Source organism: Parasteatoda tepidariorum, chromosome X2 (assembly GCF_043381705.1).
Source record: "Parasteatoda tepidariorum isolate YZ-2023 chromosome X2, CAS_Ptep_4.0, whole genome shotgun sequence".
NCBI lineage: Eukaryota > Metazoa > Arthropoda > Arachnida > Araneae > Theridiidae > Parasteatoda > Parasteatoda tepidariorum.
Genome location: NC_092215.1, coordinates 51,042,432 through 51,063,717, shown reverse-complemented (window position 1 = coordinate 51,063,717; position 21,286 = coordinate 51,042,432). Strand labels below are relative to the sequence as shown.

The 21,286-nt window shown below is 29.4% G+C and overlaps 1 protein-coding gene across 2 annotated transcripts in view; it reads left to right on the top strand.

Moving 5' to 3' along the window:
* LOC107443799 (uncharacterized) overlaps positions 1-21,286 on the top strand; it is a 406,219-nt gene that overhangs the window by 201,210 nt on the left and 183,723 nt on the right. The gene's annotated exons all lie outside the window — the stretch shown is intronic.

Below are 21,286 nucleotides of genomic sequence, written 5' to 3'. Positions count from 1 at the left end.
CAAAAAATCTGATATACCAAATTTTTTACAGTAATATTTACTGTTAAATCACTGAATCACAGTAATTAAATAAATACTACTGTAGAAATTATGCTATAAAATTTTACGGCAAGAAATGGATGCTGCACTCGAATGTCCGTACTTTTTACGTCCAGCAGAGAACTGATCGTTAAGACACGGTTCCCAGCAGATCACCAAAGTCAAGCATCACTGGCTGCGGTCAGTGGGCGGGGGGAGGGGGGGGCACTTGGATCTGCGTAGGGACCGAGGGTGTGCGGTATTGGTCCTCGTTAAACTGTTCTTCCGTAAAGTGCTCGACTTCGCTGTGCAGATCGTCGGCTACCGAGGCGGGGGTGCCATCCCCTCTGTAGAGGATCAAAATTGTGATGGTATGTCTTCCTTAGGGATGTTTCCCAGACCGCCGCCAATAGCCCATTGTGCAGCTCTAGTGCGAAGTAAATGAACTACATTTACCGTACTTTTTACCGTAATTTCATTTGGAATTTATCACAGTATACGGCAATTTATTTTTTGAAAACATTTTTATTTCATTTAAATTATTCACTTGATAAAATAATTAGGGCTGAGCGAAAAAAAGGTATCCTTTAAGAAAAAATCCCGCTTTAAGAAAAAATCCCGCTTTAAAAAAACTTTATGGTTTGAAACTGGCAGCTGGGTTGGTTTAATACCCTAAAACTTGCAAAGTAAAGTCTGTAGTCACAACGGTTTTTTCCAATACAGGAACAAATTTCTCCGTAAAATTTATGAAGAAATTCCGTAGTCTTAACAGATTTTTACCATATGGAAATAAGTTTTCTTAATGAAAGTTACGAACTAAATCTGTACTTGCGCCTGATGTTCATATTTTTTGCTAGTACGAATCGTGAGCAGAATTTGAATATTTGTGCAGTAAGTACTGAAAATTAATTGTTCTCGCAAGGTCTGTCAGTGGTACGATTTAGTAAACCGTATTCGTATCAAGTTAAAAACATTGAGGGATGATTAAGTGAACATGTTATTAACATATTGAACATATGATTAAGTAAATAAATAAACTGTGGGTAACTCAAAACAATTACGTTTTTGAACTGTTACATTTACAGTAGCAGTATTACAAGCCTACAAAATATTCATAGAAGAAATGGGAAAATTAGTTAGATAAAAACCTTTAACATAGAATATATTAGAATAAATCTATCTAGTATTAACTTACAATACTAGTCAATAATAACTATATCATTACTTGACTAATCAGAAAGCTCATCACTTCTATTTTTCCTCTTGCTTTTAATTAAATAAGGAAAGTAAATCTCATTATATGAATATTAAATGTCATTGGATTTACTTAAATAGTTTCGTTTCTTTCCGCTTGATTCAAGAAGAAATAGAGGTTTTCTGCTGTCAAAATGTCAGTTGAATTAAAGATTGACGCTCCGCAAAACTTAAATCCTTATAAATAGAGCTCTCAATTGTTGCTGTTTCATTATAAGCCTCACTCACGAGATGAGAAATTAAGTATTAACCATTTGCTTACTGCTGTACAATAAGTGGATCGGAATGGTTTCATCATGCCAAGCATCTTTGCGTACAGCTAGTACGATAAGTGGCTCAGAATGATTTCATCATGCTAAGCACCTTTGCGTACGGCTAGTACAATAAGTGAATCAGAATGGTTTCATCATGCTAAGCACCTTTGCGTACGGCTAGTACAATAAGTGGATCAGAATGGTTTCATCAGGCTAAGCACCGTAAGCAAAAGGTTAATTTAAAGTTAGCCCGGAAATAGTTATCACCCTATTTTTGACAGTTTGTGTGTAGTACAGTTAAAATTGCTTGAAAAACCAACCTTTTCAGCAGTCAAAATTGATACGTTGCTACTAAATCGAAAAGATACGAATTAGAACAGCACACGAGGTACGTTTTTTTTCTTTCAAATACGTAACGTTAAAAAAAGTGCTACTCCAAGCCTCAAACTATAGATAGAAGAAAAAAATAGAACATAACAAAACAAGTTGCTTAGCAGTTATATAATATATATAATAATCTGTACATTACTGAAGTTGTGCTATATCCTTACACGGAATGCTCAAAAGAGTAATTTAAATACAGTGACATGCAGAGTAATTTAATTAGTATACAGCGACTTGGCGTCTACTAAATGGATCTCCAGACCCGAAAAGCTTACTAATATATCCGCTGTAGCGGTCCATCGATCTGTATACGACGTATCGCTATCTGTATACAATTCTTCTATAGAAATAAAAGGTGGTACGATTTAGACAGCTCTCCACTGCTTATGAATATGAGGTTCTCGAATTTCACAACTTACAATAGCATTTTCGCTCCTTATTTTTTGCAATTAGTTCTATTTATTAGTTACTTTTAGAAGCTGTATTTTATTTACTTCAGAATCCTTACTTTAACTCTTAATTGTTGCTTTATCCCCTACATCAGTGTTTCTCAAACTCATGCCTTTTGTGTAACCTTTCTAAATTTTTCGTAACGCTGCGTACCACTAATAAGAAAATTAGTGTATTTTTTACTATAAAAAATTGCACAAAAGTTGAAAATCACAACTGGCTGTTGACGCCACTAATTATTAACTGTTAACTCTGGAAAAAATAGCCAATAGAAAAATACGTAATTGTAAATTTTTCATGGCTAGTTTTGTTTTTAATTAAAATATTTTGAAATTTTCATTTGTTGCGAGATAGTTCGCTTAAGAACGCGTACCCCCACTAAATTGTTCCCGTACCCTTGGAGGTACGAGTACCACTCTTTGGAAAACACTGCCTATACGATACTGTTTAAAAGTAAAGCTCTCATCATATATACTTTAAAAAACCATTTGCAAAAAAAGTAGAAACAAAATTCATAAAAACGAGTAAAAATTACACACATATTTGCACATTAAGATGACTTTGTTTCATCACTAATAGTCAGCATTTACTAAACAAAGTAAATAAAAAAAAGGCTTAACTTTGCGAAAAAGCTTAGCTGAATCAGTTGAATAGTTGTCGGGAAATGAAACTTGAAAATACACCACTTTAAAACTGTATTCATCGGAAATTATTCGTCTGATTTATATCAAATGTTGAAAATCGCATGTTAGAAAAATATTAACTCTTTATCATATTATTATACCCATCCTTTCTTCACCGTATTACTATATTTATATGGTTTATGAAGTCCGATATTTATCCGATAGCTGTTATCAAAAGTAAATAATTTATTTTGAAAAACCTTATTGACTATGAAATTATGAAGATAGGTAGCTAATGACTCTCGAAAATATATTAAAAAGTACTGAGAGGTTTGAAAGTACCTTTTTATTAAAATATAATGTAGGTTGCTTGAATATTTCTTTTTCAAATGAGGAAATCAATGTGATGAAACCTGAGATTATTAACTCTTCTCCTGAAGCCAAACTACATTTCACGCTACATTTGTCAGATGAGGTATTTTATGCTTCAAACTTAAGTGATTGGCTTCATGTTGATGTTAGGTAGATATTATGTTTGTAGTTTTAGAATGATGTTTATAAAAGGTTGACTTCTTATAATTAAATATTAGATATATTATATATTTCAACTTACGTTACAGAACTAATAAATCTTTAATTATGCATGTTATTTAGTTTAACAAGCATTGTGCTTATAAGGCTAATTTAATTATGCTTATTAATGCACGGTGGAAACAATTCAGGAAACATTATCACACTGTATGGTAATGAGATTTCTGGTAAGCGAAAACCAGTATTCTGGTTAAATTATTTAACTAAAATATACGGTATGTAAACCATGACCACTGAATTTAAAGTTTAATTTTAATATTTTTTTTCCAATATTATACGCTGTTAGAAATTTTTCCGAAAAAAGTGGTTAAATAACAATTTGTTTAGCAATTATTTTACCATTTTCAGCCAAAACACTGAAATAACCATAAATAAGATGGTATTCAAACTGTTAACTGAGAGAAAAACAGTTTATTAACTGTTTTCACTTAATACGATTAAGCAACCAGAATTTCTATCAAACCAACTATTCTCACCTAATAAAGCTACTTAGTTCGCTGCAGCTAGGTATATATCATAGCCGAGAGGGCTAACCAGTTAATCTCATGATTGATGGAACGAGGTTTCAAGTTATAGCGTTGACACTACACTACTTCCCAATTCGTGACACTGGACTATTAGAATACTATATTCTCATTCACGCATAGATAGCAGCACCATAAAGCTGCTTAACACAAAAAAGTTTAGTATTTCCAATTCCTCACGAAAAATGGCACCACAATATACATTAAATAAGCCCCTTTCCACGGCTCATTTGACAAAACACAACTCAACCCCAACCTAACACCAATGTCCATAACCTAACATAACCTAACTCCAATATCCAAATAAATTTCGTTTTTACGGTTTAAAAACCACGCTATTTTTATGAATTTAAAAAAAAGAAACCTATAGTTTTATATACATGGTTTTTTAGCTTTACTAGTTGTAAACGGTTTCAATACCATAAAGGAAAAAATGTTTTTTACAATAACTTTTACGGCTAATTGGGTAGGCAGACTGCTGCTGGTTAATTTACCATCATTTTAGACTGAAAGTTCTAACAGTGTACTTAAATTTAGATATTTGGCAGGATGGTAATGCGAAGAAAATGTATTAAGGAATAACATTCTGAATGCCCGGAGCAAAACAGTAAGTCTTATAAGCGACTAATCAGATATAATTTTTAAGCATTTAAGGAGCTATTTTTTAAAAACTCATCAACAAAGGGGACATCATAAAAAAGACAGTTTAATGTCATATAACTTTCTTTTATTTTATAATCAAATTGTAAGAACAGACGTACACGACAGACAAAAAAAAATCACGTTTAGATTTTTAAATGCAAATGCCTGGTATAGTAATTCATTAATAAATAATTTCATTAATAAATAATCCATTTTAACAATGCATCGAAATTGAATTCAAAATTCAAAACAATGTTTTTATGTTATAAATTACATCTCAAAAATGCTTAAAACTTTGTTTCGTTGATAAAAACTAAGCTGAAAAATAATTCCGAGAAATATATAATTTAATTTCCTGGAAAAATATTTTGGTTGGAGTCAGGAAATATCATTAAAATAGTGTATTTTTTTCTTTACGCAATTTTAGTTATTCAAAATCCAAACACATCTTGTAATATCATTCCAAAAGCCATTTAATCTTGGTAATTTAATTTGATTTAAAAGTACAATGAAACCGAAAAACGAATCAGTTTACCATGAATAAATACATTTGCGTTTTGAGTCGCATGCCATTTCTTGGAACGACAGCTAGGAATTAATTTAAGGAATTTAGATCTATGTATCATTTATCTATTTTCTTATTACAAATTCAGTTGTAATATAAATAAAAAAAATATATCTTGCATGAATAGAATTGTTTATACAAATAAAATCCTTCAGTTTTTAAAAATATTTCTGAAAATCTTTAGTGCATAGAAACTTGAACCTTTTAGATACGTTCGAGTTAAGATTACGTATTCGATATAGTTTTAAGACTTATAAATGTTTTTCGTACAATTTCAATTGACACTAGAATACAAAATAGATTAATGCAATTTATTGTCGTTATACTATGAACTATAAAACCGTTTCGCTCCGTGCATTAGATGAGAGGGCTTATCGGTCAATCTCATGATCAGCAGATAAGGGGTTCGAATCCAAGCGCTGATACCACAATATTTCTTTCATTCCTCTAATACTTAAAAGTTCTATAGTGTCCAATCGGTGAACCTAGACTATTAGAATATGAAACTATTTATACTACATTCACTCATAAATAACGTAGCACACACAGAGCTCTAATTTTCTACGTTTTATTTTTATGGTTTAGAATTTATGCTAGTTATAAATGATTACAAGTTCTGTATACACGGATTTTTAACCGCACCAGTTGTAACAAGATTCAAAAGCGTAAAGGTAAGGTTCCTTACCATAAACTTTGTGGTTGATCGAATGGACAGACTGTTGTTGGTTATTTTACCGTAATTTCAGAAAAAAATATGCTCTTAATACTTATCAGCGAATTGCAATAAAGAGAAATATTTGTTCTATCATCAGAGATCCTGCTTGAAAACTCCTCTACTTTCTATTGAATGTTTACACCTTTTTGTTTTTATTAAGGATAAGGGTTAATTTGAGGGGTTTTAGCTGCCTCCATGTAGGTAAATGAAGCATTATAATTTGTTTTCCATTTGCAACTTCCTGGTTATTTACTAACTGTTAGTCCCTTTGACTCGTGTTCTTCCTCTTTAAATTCAACGAGAAAAATTTTATTGGAAACCATACATCACTTGTCTAGATATCAATCTTAGATACGCAAATAATAAAGGTCAAACATAGTGCTTTTTGTACAAAACTTTAATGAAAAATCCAGATTCGAAATACTTAGTCCTGTTCTTTCGAATTCGGTCTCATTTGACTCAGCGTAAAATGAAAATAAAAGAAATAAATTAATAAAAAACACCTGAAACAATGCCTCACATTCAAACAATTCATTCAGATGCCTCCATTTCATTTCAGATGAGTCGTGGTGGCTCAGAGGATTGAACGCTCACCTCCCAATCAGGTGACCCGGTTTCATATATCAGTGAGGGTTGGTCGATATGAATTCAGCCTCCGATTTGCACCGACCACAGTGCTGACGTAAAATATCCCCGGTGGCTGACGGATCTTAGTTCAGAGTCCTCTTGACATCAGGCTAACCATGTGCGGTTTTCGTGGTTTTCCTCTCCTTTTATCACAAATGCCGATTAGTTCCATCAAAAAGTCCTCCATGAAGACAAATTTCTCCAACACTTGATCCAGAAGTTACCTTGTCTACTGAATTTGGTTCAAAATTACAAGGCTACGGAGTTGGACTTTAATACTCGAAAACTCAGAATTGGATCGGCTGTGCAACGACGTTTATAAAATAAAATAAAATTCATACGAATATTCAATTTCTTTCCTAAATCATCTCTATTCCCCTTTCCCCCAAAAAAACCTTTTTGAAGAGAGAAAGGGACTTTTTTTTCATGCATCATTTATAACGAAATCAACAGAGCTAAATATTTAACGTGTGATTTGATTTAAAAATTAGAATGCTATATTTAATTGATTAATAAATTTATTAAACTTAATTGCATGAATAGTTTTTATCCACTGATAATTTTATTTGATAAAAAAGTGTCTCGACATTACAAACAATATGAGAGGAAGTTTATTGATTTTTTTTCCTAAATATTCTCGCTTATAACTAAATAACAATACATTATTTTTTGTTGTTGAAAGCTGCCTGGAAATAATTTAAGTCGTTCTTTCTTTTAAATTTTAATTTCGAAACGCCATTAATGACAACAATTGAACTTGAGTTGCTTAATTAAATCAACTTTTCTTAAATTTTCCGTTAAAATACGTATTTCCTTTTATGTTTGTAAAAAAGTCATAATGTTTGAAAATGGTATGGTGCATACACATTTAAAGGAAACTTTGAGGATTAATTTTCTAAATTTAAAAAAAAATTTTATTATTTTTTTTCAAATTCTAAATATTTATTTTCAAGCTATCCATAACTACACCTTTGGAATTTTCACTATAAAATTACGGCGAAATAATCAGCAGCAGTTCAACTAACCATAAAGTTTAAGATAAAGAAAAGTTTTTACCCTTTCCGTTTTGGAAACGTTGACATCTATTATAGTTAATAAACTATGAATATAAAACTCTACGTTGTGTGACCATTTAACACAAACATAGTTTCAAATCAGTGAAAATTTAATTTATCTGAACATTGGAGTTAGGTTATGTTATGCTGTTCGTTAGGTGATGGATATTGGAGTTAAGTTGCGGTTGAGTTGTGTTTTGGAAATCAAACTGAGGAACTTAATTCGTTTATCTGGTGGTGTCATCCCTTTGCAAGATAGTAAAATACTAGACTTTTTTGTATTACGCAGCTTTATAGTGCAGCCATATATGCCAGATTAAGTGTGCAGTATTCTAATAGTCCAAGATCACCAAATGTGGAGTGCAGGACACAGGAAGCTTTTCCTGTGTTGAGGAAATAGCAGAAATATTGTGGTGTCGACGTAGGGATTCAAACTCCAGTTCTGCCGGTTATGAGATTCCCAAACTAGTCCTCTCGGTTATATTTGTGTACACAGCTGCGAAGAGCTAAGTAGCTTCTTAAGATGGGTCAGGTTGCAGTGGATAAAATTCTGGTTGTTTAACTAACTGTATGAGATGAAGACAGTTAATGAACGATTTTTCTCACAATTGACAGTTCGAATACTATCATTTTCATGGTTATTAAAATTTTTTTGTTGAATAATATAAAATACCAATTAAATAAATTGCTATTTATCCATTTTTTCGTGAAGTTTTGTCATTGAACTATAAAGATGAATCTTTTCAATCTAAGAAAGGATTTATTTAAAACTTTCCAGGTTCAAAATATTTATTTATATGTTATGAGTAATTACGGCCACATAATAATTTCATAGTTGATGAGATATTATTATGTTATGACTTGAAAAAAACTTAGCGGAGAAAGATTCTGATCCTTTATTATGACAACTTAAACAAAGAAATCTGGAAACTTCAACATCAATTTTCAGGAAAATCATTCGAAAGAGCATTTTTTGTTCCTTTCAAAAATTTCAAGCTGTATTTATTCTTCGTAAGTTTAAGACAATTCTGATATAAAAACTTGCAAAAAATAAATAGAAAGGTACTGCATTACTTAGACATTCTAAATTCAATTTAGAGGTATATACCCAAATTCAATTTAGGGGTTTAGTTGTTATGACCCTTTATAATGTTAAAATTTTAATTCAAGTTATAATTCATGTATTAAAATAAATTTCTGAGCATTCTTTAATAGCTATAAGACAAGGGATCAAAAAGATAAAATGAATTACCCGGAATACCTTTTCAACTAATGATCAGGTTTTGAAGTTTAAATAATTTCATCTTTTCTTTATTATAAATGTTTTATCTTGGAGAAGCATAACTGTATGCGTGATTTTAATTAAAATTTTAATATCTAAGAATTAGGTAAAAATAATAAAATTAAACAATATAATAAAAATATCAATACGCAGTTTTTAAGATGCAGTTTTATAATTCTAATAAAATATTTTAGCAATATAGAAATAGAAATTTCTAATAAACTATTTTAGCATTTTTGGATGCATCATCCGTGAAATTCATCTTTACCGTAAAATATTATACTGCAATTTTTACAGTAATACAGTAATTTTTCGAGTGATTCAGTGATTTTACGGTAATTATTTCTCTAAGAATTACGGTATATCAGAGTTTTTATCAGAATTTCCGTAACTGTACTGTAAGAATTACGGTATATCAGATTTTTTCATCAGAATTTCCGTAACCTGTTCCGGTTAAAATAGATTTTACGGTAAAAAGTACCCGCACCATCAGTGTCGGTACTTTTTATCGTAATTTAATCCGGAATTTCTTACAGTGTGTTGTATCCACAATTTATGTAGTTCTTAATATTATTCACATTAACATAACTGTAACGAAATAAATTGACACATCATATTTTTTAATAAAACGTGCAACTCAATCATAATATTTATCACTGATATATCATCAAGTACTCTTTCAAGAGCTGCAAAATATTATGAAATATAATTTGTTTAGTTTTCGTTGAGTAATATTTCAAACAAATCGTGAACTTATGGGACCACCTAGATTGTGATTTTTTTAATGTTTTAAATGGACAGTAGATAAGAAAAATGATAAATACTATTTTGGATTAAGTGAGAAATAGATCAATCTTCAATCCTTATCAAGGTCAAATAAGTGCAGTGCGCTTCATTTGAATTCAACTAAAGTTCAACTCGAGGAAATCAAAAGATAAATTGCGATATGATTTTTTTTCAGGAACACATATTGAACTTCATTCACTTAATGTTACAAATATAGAGATATGACGGTAATTTGGATCCATGTTTAGAATTTTCAGAAATTTATGCCTTACCTTCTTTAGGTAAATAGTAGATCTACGACCTTGAAGTGTTGTAGAGATCCTTCACCCGCTTGTTTTTGCTATGTTTTGCTTTTTTATCCGTACTTCTTTTTACTTTTCGCATTATTCACTGCCGGCAAGAGTATGTAAAGACGTTATTATTATTTTTTTTTTTTACTTTTTTTTTAATTTTGCTGGATACAATGCAGTCTCACCCGGTTACTGTACCATTAGAGTCAAACCAAACAAACCTTAAATTTTTGCAAATTGTCATAGGTCTATCGCAATAACTATATAGCAACAGAACATACACTAAAATATAACTAGCCACCAATTCTATGACAATAGCTTTCAGATGCTTATTGTAAATTTTCACTCAGATGCTTATTGCAAATTTTCAGATGTTTATTGTAAGTTTTCACTCAGATGTTTATTGTAAATTTTCAGATGCTTATTGTAAATTTTCACTCAGATGCTTATTGTAAATTTTCAGATGTTTATTGTAAATTTTCAAGTTACTAGGAGATTCAGTACATTGTTAAAATTTTCATTCCAAAATTATGGTAAAATTACTGGCAGCTGTCTGTCCATCCGATTATCCGTAAATTTTACGGTAAGGAACATTTGTTTCCTTTATGNTTATTGTAAATTTTCAAGTTACTAGGAGATTCAGTACATTGTTAAAATTTTCATTCCAAAATTATGGTAAAATTACTGGCAGCTGTCTGTCCATCCGATTTTCCGTAAATTTTACAGTAAAGAACATTTGTTTCCTTTATGGTTTTTTAACCATTTACAACTAGCATTTTTCAAAAACGTAAATTAAAAAAAATAAGTATTTAACTAGACGTAGTAGCTCGGCTTTTTGTAAGGTAATGGGCATTGGAGAGTACCGGACACTGGAAATTCTTCACGTGTTGGAGGGAATGGAGGAAATATTGCAGTTCCAACACTAGGAATCGAACACCAGATCTGTCAGCCATGAGATTGACAGATAAGCCCGCTCGGCTACGATATGTAAGCAAGGAACTAAGTAGCTTCATTAGGTGGTTCTAGTTCGTGCTACAAAATTCAGGTTGTTTAACCGTAATAGATGAAAGCAGTTAGTAAACAGTTTTTTCTCATACTTAACAGTTTCATTACCATTTTATTTATGGTTATTTGACTGTTTTGATTTGATATGGTAAAATAACCGTTCAATAAATTGTTAATTAACCATTTTTACGGAGAAATTTCTAACAGTGTATATGAAGCTCAATGTAAAACTTGACCATTCAAATAATTTTAATTTTCTTTCATAGTAAATATAACAAAAAATGTTGATTTTTATGCACATCAAGCTATAAAATTTACATACGAGCCAGCATTCAAAGGAGAATCATTTATACAAAAACATTGTCTTCCTAATTAAACTCACAATACATTCGAAAGGGATTATTTTAACTACCACTTGAAAATTGAAAAGTTGGTTCAAATAATTAGGTTATTTGATGCACTTTAATGGCAATCATTTAGATCTCTTCATTTGAAGCAGAGGAGGAAATATCTCCTTAAAACTCTTTAATGTTCTAACTATTCTAATGATTTGAAGTTAATGGAAAGTTTCAAATTAAATAAAAGAATATATAAATATACTTCACTTCTGCTTATTGTCAGGAAATAAATAAGGGTTTCGAGATATTTTTAAACGAGAATAGAATTTTAAATTTAATTGCGCATTTTTTTATTGAAAGATCCTTAGAATTAATTTCAATTTAAATTCCTTTATTATGTTTTAAATTTTATTAATCTTTTTTTCTTTGAGAGACATCAACAGCATTAATTTTGATTAAAAATTCTTCATATACATACAAGCTAAATTAATATATTGCGCAGTGCCCCAAAATAATAAACGGATTAAAAAGAAATTGCGTTTTTAAAATTCGATTCCTCAGGAACTATTCGACCGATTCGTTCAAATTTTGCATTTTACAATTTAAAATTACATTCTTTAAAATTAAGTAAAAATTATATACCTTACAATTTAAAAGTATTTCGACTGTTACTAAATAAAATAATAAAAAATAATATTATACCTTACAATTTAAAACTTTTTCGACTATTACTAAATAAAATAATAAAAAATAATCTATGATTAAAGCATGGAATTATCTCTGAATAAACGAATTTTAAATTTGCTTAAAAAATTCATAGGGTATGGAAAAATATGCAAAAAATAAAAGTATCATTAAGGAGTTCAAACTTTGGACAGCTCCTCTGACTAAACCATACTTCCCGGATTGTGGCTCCCCCCCCCCGTATTTCGGGTTTAAGAAATTCGAATCCGTCGAAAACAGATTTGTTTATTCAGAGAAAGCACAATTTCTTGTCTGAGTTTGTAACTTAAAATATCATCTGCTACAACTAATAAGCATATTTGGGGTCACCTCTTCGAATTTTTAAGATTGAGTCCTAGAACATGAAAATCCGATCTTTAGATCTGAAGTTATTCTAGATGGTCCATTTTTTTTTTCATTTTCCGCATTATACACAGTATTTTGACAGCCCAGTATAAAAATCAAATGTGTTCTTATTGTCAAGAAGTAAAATAGGGTTTGAGAGATATTTTTTAACAAAAATAAAATTTTGAATTTACTTGATGCTTTTTTTCATTGAAAGATTCTTAGAAACAAACTCAAATCATCAAAATTAATTTTCATTAAACTTTCTTCGTTACTCTATGCAGTATAATTTAAATTAAGTTATTTTACATTTTATTCTGAATCTTCAGAGTACACGCATATGCTTCAGTATACATGCCATGAGTGTAGGTTTATTAAATAATAAATTCGTTTTATTTCTGAAAGTTCATAAATTGCTAATTTCTGCTTAAAAATTACTGTTAGCGAAAAATTAATGCAAAATATTTTAAAATTCTTTGTCATATTTTCAGTTTGCTAAAATTTTAAATCAGCCTAAAATCAAGCGGTAACATAATTTTCTGATAATTTTAGTTCGTTTATTTACTATTTATTTTATCTACTGTTTTATTAACTTTTTATTTATTAATCTTCAGTTTATGTTTTATTTACTGGTATATTGATCCTTTTTTAGTGATATTTTCATTTTTATGAATCCTTCCTCAATTGATATTTAAAAATTTTGTGGAATAAACAAACTGCGCTGAAGATGCAAAAAAATATGTTCAATTAATAAAAAAATGCACAATAATATTGTGTTGAAAATCAGTAGTATTCTTGTATGGTGATGAGTTTGAATGAAAAGTCTTCTTTCGTTTCTACACTGTTACGATTTTCTGGGAAAAAATGGTTGAATAACAATTTACACCTAATTGTTACTTTACCATACGAACATTCAAATAACCGTACATAATACGGTATTCATACTTTTAACTGTGAGAAAACCGTTTATTAACTGCTTTCACCTAATACAGTTAAACAACCGTAATTTTACGCTCCAACTCGGCTCCATTTAGTTAAAGCGGCCTGCGCTCCCCAATTCGTGACCCTGGACTATTAGAGTACGATGCTTGTTTTCACGGATAGATGGCAGCACCATTAAACTGTTTAACAAAAAAGGTTTGGTATTTTCTTCCTAGTTATAATTGGTTAAAAAACCGTATAGTTTTGCATTCTTGGTTTTTTAACCATACTAATTGTAAACGGTTTCAAAACAGTAAAAATAAAAAATGTTCTTAACCATAAACTTTACAGTTAATTGGATGGACAGACTGCTGCCTTCTGTTTTATTGTAATTTTGGAATGAAAATTTTAACAGCGTAACGTTATGGACTGATTAAAATCAAATCTGTTAATACAACTTTAATCAATTGTCCTATAAATTATCCTTTCGATCCTGAAGTTTAGTAAAATAAAGCTTTTCTTTTACTTTTTAATAAATGATGTGGGAGTGATTAATTTAATAATTTATGTTCCTTGAAATATACACAGATGGCTTTTAAATTCCTTTGAAATTTTAATATTTAATATGAAATTTTAAGAAAACTAGTTTATTTATTTTATTATGTGTAAAACTAGCAGAAAAATATATTATTATTATTTTTTAAATTGCCATTTTTAGATAAAAATAAGGCATTTTTTAACACTATAAAAAATTTATCACCTAAAACAAAAAATCCTTTGAGGATTTTATTTAGAAGACTATCAACTCTGTTTTCCATAATGTTAAAAGCAAGTGCATATACTGTTGAATGTATATAAAAAGGAAATTTTTAAATTTCCGCACTTGTCTGCGAAAAACATGCATAAAAAATAAAATTCCACTTTTTATCTTGTTCCTGTATTCAAAACTTATGTGCTATAATTATAAACAATCATAAAAAATTGTAGACAGTTATCTTAAAAACAACATGAGTTTTTGTGTTTCAGGTGTTACCAATTAAAACCAGTTTCCTAAATAAAAAAGTGACAAGAAATTATTTTTCTATTAATTTTAAAACTTTACAGTGATTTCAATAGCTTTTATATATATTTTAATAAACGTAACTATAAATATTTCAATAAATTACTTATACATATTTTTATTAATTTAAATATAAATATTTTAATAAATTTAAATACAATTATTTTAATGATCTTTAATTTTAATAAAAGGAAATAGAAATAAAGTAAATCATATTATTAATAAGGGTATTTTTGTATAGTTTACAAGTAAGCAAGATAAACAAACATGCTTGTTTTTAAAAGCTTCTATGGTGGACAATACGTTGTTTTTCGTCATTGTTGACATTTCATTTTTATATTTCAATAAAAAAATAAATGAATAAAGTCAAATATAATTTTAAAAGTTGTTTATTTAAATTATTTACGAGACGGAAAATAAATTTTATGCTATTTATGCTATTAAAATTTTCAATAACAAACATAAAGTATCTTTTTTATTACTATAAAACGTTTTGGTGCTTTGGATAATTTTTAGAGATTAATAAAAGAAACAGAAGAAAGTCAATTATAATTTTTACAATGGTTTATTTTTTATTACTTTGAAACAGAATAAAACATATGTTGTTTATGCTATTAAAAATTTCAATTGGGGAACACTTTTTCTAGAATACCTGAAAATATAATAGCTTTCAAAGGTTCAAAGAGAAGATTGGTAGATTTATTTGGAAAGGTAAAAAAAAAATCGATCACTAAGGAGGAGCTTAATAAATAAGAAAAAATATAAGAAAGCTGAAAAAATTTCCATATCAGCACAATTAAGCACAACCTTACTTTTTGATTCTAAAAAGATTTTTTTTTATTCAATTTAAATGATCATGATAAAGTTGTTGAGAAATCAATTCAAGTTGATTTTTATTTTTTGCGATTAAAACGAAAAAGTAATATTCTATTAAGTGAAAAGAATTATTTGATTTCTGAATGAGGTTAGCGGTGCTTCCATTAGATTCTCAAATTCAGTTTTAATTATATATTTGAAAGCAATTGATTCGTCAATTTATCATTAGTTTTCTATCTCTTCTCTATTTGAATTGAGAGCAATTATGTTATTTTGTTAAATAGTTTTTCTATAAAAAGGAAATAATTCTTAATAGACATGCTCAAAAGAAATATAAATAACTCCTTTGAAAAGGTTAGCAAAATGTTTCCATTTTTTAAACTTCATTTATTTCCTCAAGTCTCATTTGAATTATAATCATTAATATTAAATTATAATTACATCGTTAATATTTTATTTTATAACTGTCGTTGAACAGCCGACCCAATTTTATGGGCTTTCGACTAATAATGTTCAACTCCGCAGCCATGTAATCTTGAGCCCAATCCAGAAGACAAGGGAACTCCTGGATCGTGTATTGGGAGAAAGTTGCCTTCGTGGAGGACTTTTTGATGGAGCTAACCCGCATTTGCGTCACGTGGAGAGGAAGACCACGAAAACCTCCCACGGTTAGCCTGACGGCAAGGGGACTCTAACCCATGATTCGTCCATCACTGAGGATATTTCACTTCAGCACTGTGGTCGGTGCAAGCCGGATGCGGAATTCGTATCGACTGGGATTCGAACCCGGTTCACCTCATTGGAAGGCGGACGCTATATCCCCTGAGCCATCGCGACTCTAAATCATTAATATGTAATTGTAATTATATAATAATAATGTATTTAATAACCATTCAGAGCATGCTAAATGCATTGAGAATATTTATTGCTGCAGCATCTATTTTTACAAAAAAGATATCTAAATAAAGTAAAGTGGGTGGGAGTATACAAAAAATGTAAAAGTAACGTATTTCCATAACAGTCCGCTGTGTGTCAGTGGGTTAAAGCTCCGAAATTTCAAAGCCTGCAAAAGATGAGATTGTTAAATTAGTAACTAAATTCAGAGTAAAAGCATTTTGTCGCAAATAGTTCTAAAACAGTACAGTGCGCAAAATAAAAATAAAAAATCACCCTAAATAACTTTTGATCTAATGAACGGGTCTTCACGCTATGCTAAATAATTAGTGCTGACGATATTATAAGTTGCGAATTCAAATACAGAAGCGTACTTTCTCTGAAAATTTTTTTTCTTCCTTTTTTTGCGGATTTTGATGACAGCCAAAATATGGGGATAGCCGCAATCTAGGAAATATGGTTAAAACAGTTTGGTCAGGAGAGTTGTCCAAAGTTTGAAACCCATAACGTTAATTTTACTTTTTGCGTATTTAGCCATATCTCATGAACTTTTTAAGCAAAATTAAAAATATTTTGTGTTCAATTATAAAATGTGTATGTCCAAAGATAATCCAATGCAAAAAATAAAGTTAATATTTATTTCTTCTTGTTATTTTACTTAATAATAGTCGAAAAACTTTTGAATTGTCAGGTATTAAATTTTTTGCATGATTTTAAATTATTTAATTTTAAATGGCAAAATACCAAATTTGAGCGAGATTGAATTTTAAATATACGACTTTTTTTAAAAATTTCATTTCTCAAAAACTATTTGACCAATTTCGCTCAAATTTCGAATTGTGCTAGGTGAAACTTAATGTTTTAAAGGATGTACAAACTGTATATATTACAGTTCAAAATTTTTAAATAAAATAAGTAAAAATAATAAATGTTTACCAAATTTTATTTTTTGCGTGGAACTATCTTTAGATAAACGAATTTCAAAAATGCTTACTAAGATTTCTCATTTCGCTTTAAGCGTTTTTGAGCTATGGAGAAAAAAATTTCAAGCTATACGCAAGAAGTAAAATTAACATTAAGGAGTAACTTTGGATCGCTTTCTTGATAAAAATATGGGTACCATATTTGCCAGATTGCTGCTACCCCTTAAATTTGGGGGTGAGAAATTTGAATCCATCAGAGAAAAGGTATGTTTATTCAAAGAAAGTACGTTTTTCGAACTTAAAATGTCGTCTGTACGAATCATTTAGCATTTTTGAGTTCACCTCCTCCAACCATTAAGATTGAGTCCCAGAACGTGAAGATCCAATCATTAGATCAAAAGTTATTCAGGGTGTTTCCTTTTTTTTTGACGCACTCTACTTCATTTTTAAACGAATCTGACTACTCTGTAACTATTCCATTTGGTAATAAACAGGAAACAGTCTACCTAATCAATTTACCACAAAATTTACGCTAAAGAACATTTCTTTACCTTTACGGTTATGAAACCATTTGCAAAAAATAACCACGAATACAAAACTACACTGTTTTGTGAACAATTATAACTAGATTGGTTTTAAAACCGAAAAAATAAAATATTAAGAGACCTTCTTGTTAGGTTATGTTAAGCTTTTCGTTGCGAATGGTGTTAGGTTGTATTTACAACATAGGTTGTGGCTGAGTTGTGTTAAATGAACAGTGGCATGTGGTTTAATTAATTTATCTGGGGATGCCATCTATCGTGAGAGATGGGAAATATAATTTTTTTAAAGCACTTTTTAGGATTTTATATTTTAGTACAAATATAGTTCCGATTATCTTAGTAACTATCAGTATGTTTTTTATAATTAAAAATATACTAAAATATATTTTTGCTTTTACTTAAAGTGTCAGAAAAATATATATAAAAGGGATACCGGTGTACCATCGGCGTCAAAGGGTTAAATGAATGTTAGAAATACTGCGGTGTGCACTATTCAAATTCCCGTTTATCCAGTTATGAGACTGACAGAGTAACACTCTCCGCTAAAATATATATAATATATAATAAAAATGCAACTAAGGATTCATATGGTCGGCCTAATTGGCGCGGTTTAAAGTCTGACTGTATTAGGTGAAAACAGTCAAAAAATGATTTTTCTATACTATGAATCTTTTTTTATGGTTATTTGATTGTTTTGGTTGAGTGTGGTAAAATAACAATTAAATAAACTGTTATTAAACCATTTTTTGAGAAATTTGTAAAAATCTAAAAATCAGCGACTAGAAATATGAGGCTTTATTATGTATTATAACACATAATTTTCGCCATCACATACATTATTTGTGAACCACATAAAACTATTTTAATGCAAACGCTCGACAATTATGCGAAAAGTAAATGTCTCTTAATAATTAACATTAAAAGAGACTCAATGGTTCAGATCATAAGACATTAGTTAATCCGCCAGTAGGGCACCATTTGAATAGTTTAACTATTATCGATCTTACTCAAATTCTACACAATTATTAATGAGAATGTTTCTACGGTTTAACTAACCATAACGCTTCTATCCAAATCAAAGCACGTATTTTTATGTTTTATCATTAAGGTGGGTATTGAGACATATCGATAATATGTTGTAAGCTCCTGAATTGGAGGAAAACAACCTTTCTGAAGGGCTTCGATCGAAATCTAACAATGCATACTTGACAGCAATAGAATTTAATGAAATGGAATTAATTACGGCAAATGATTTTATCTTTTCTGAATCTATAAAGTTGATTTTGTTATTTGTAGATTAATTGTATTTAATATATTAGTAGAAAATATTTTGTTTGGTTTTTCTTATGATATATGTTGGTGTTGAAAATATATATAAAAAATTTGTACAATTAGTTAGGTTAAGCATATTTAAGAGCTTTATCACAGTTTTATTATGCTATTAAAAATCGAATTCAATGAAAAAATTTTAAAAAAAGCAAGAGATTTAATTGTTTCTGAACTTATAAAGTATTTTGCAACTTATACATTACATTTTTTTAATTCATTTCTAGAAAATATTGAATTTTTAATTGGTTTTCTTGTTTTATTTATTAGCTCTGAATATATTGCAATAACAAGCAATCGTGAGTTTAAGGAAGCATTTATAAAAGAGCTTTGCGAAATTTAACGATTCTTAAAATCAGAGCCATGGTAGCGCAAGCACAAGCGATAGAGCGCTGGCCTCACAATGAGGTGTTCCAGGTTCGAATCCCAGCGGTGGCTGGTCAATATGAATTTTTCACCTGGCAGCACCTACAGTGCTGACGTAAAATATCCTTAGTGATAGAGGGATCATGAGTTGCAATCCCCATGCATTGAGGCTAACTGTGGGAGGTTTTCGTGGTTTTCCCCTCCGTGTAACGCAAATGCGGGTTAGTTCCATCAAAAAGTCATCAACGAGGGCAAATTTCCCCCAATACTTGATCTAGGAGTTGCCTTGTTTTTTATATATACATAATATTAGAGCAGAAATTATTTAATAAGCTTTTCGGAATATAGTAATTGAATAATGCTTATAAGCGATATAATTCAATGAAACCACAATACATTACAGAAAATAATTTTATAGTTTATGAAACTAAAAAGTAAAAAATGCAATTAATATATTAACGATTTTTAACATTGTATTAGTTATATTGTATTGTACCAGTGTACAATGTTTTAAATAATTTTCTTGCAGCGAATATAAAAACGATAAATAGCGTGAAACGTTTAACGCAAATTAAAAGTTAATCACCTTGTTTAAGCTTTTAATTGTTAAAAATTTTCATAAAATTTCTGCTTGAAAAAATTTTAAATTATTTGCAATTTTGTTTGTGGCAAAGTTGTCATCACTAAACAATTAATTAAAAAAATTCAGAATTTAGACATGATATCGCCAGTTGGGACTGATCTTTTTTTTTTAAGTAATTTTAAATAAATTATTCCATCTTAAAAGATAAATATACTGAACACGAATGCAATGGTCCCAATAATCGTTTTTAATATTATATCTTTTACTGTAAAATATTGATTGCAATATATTTGTAAGAAAAAAAGTCTAATTGTGTTATGAGTATTTAATATTTATTTTATTTGTTTCTTATTTTACTCTTTTCGAAACTATGTTCATATTTTCTCTTATCTTACAACGTATTATATTTGACTAAGTTAAAAACTATTCTGAATAGTAATTTTTCGTCCATTTAATAGAATTCAATAATTAACCAAATATATTTTATCAATAACTCTTTTCCATTATTGCATGTTAAAATAGAACAATAACCAATGACCGTTAACATATAAGTTCTTCAGTTAACACTAGGGTATTTAACAAATTCTATTAATAATATGGTTCATTGAATAATACATAGATTCATAAGATTGCTGCTCAGAGAGGGTTGTTCAAAATTAGATTACAAACAGGTGCATAGAATTAATGCTGCTGATCTTAGTTAAATCCACTGTTTCTAAATGTCTTCGCGTCAGCGTGAATTTATTTAATAAGCTGTATCGGTTTCCTATCTTGCGTTTGTACTACAATCAAGTTAATTGAACACTGTAAAGCTTGTAATTACGCGTGTTAGAGAAAAAATTTTGAAAAATCAAATACAATTTAAATTGCGTATTATTTAACTATTTAAGCAAATGATAGATAGATAAATTATATATCTATCAATATTATAAAATATTATAATATTATAAATTTTATAAATTATATAATATTATAATAATATAATAAATTATAGAGAAAATATTATAAATTTACAAACGTGAATTAAGATTTGGGAAAAGTATACACTTTCAAAATTTCTCGAAAAAATCACAATATTCTTAAATATTTTACCATATTGAACAAACAAATAATCATAAAAATATATGATACTCAAATTATTTAAAAAAAAATATTTATTAACTGTTTTCTCCCTATACTGTTTAACTCCCTAAATTTTATGCTCCCCAAGTTAGCCCACCCACCTTATGAAGCCGCATCATTCCTTGCAGCCGGGTGCATACTTTATCCAAAAGGAGTATATACTTTAAGTGTCAATCTCATGACCGGCTGAACGGGGGTTCAAATCCTAGCGTTGGCTTGAGAATAATTTCCATTCCTTCTCATGAAGAGTTCCCAGTGTCCT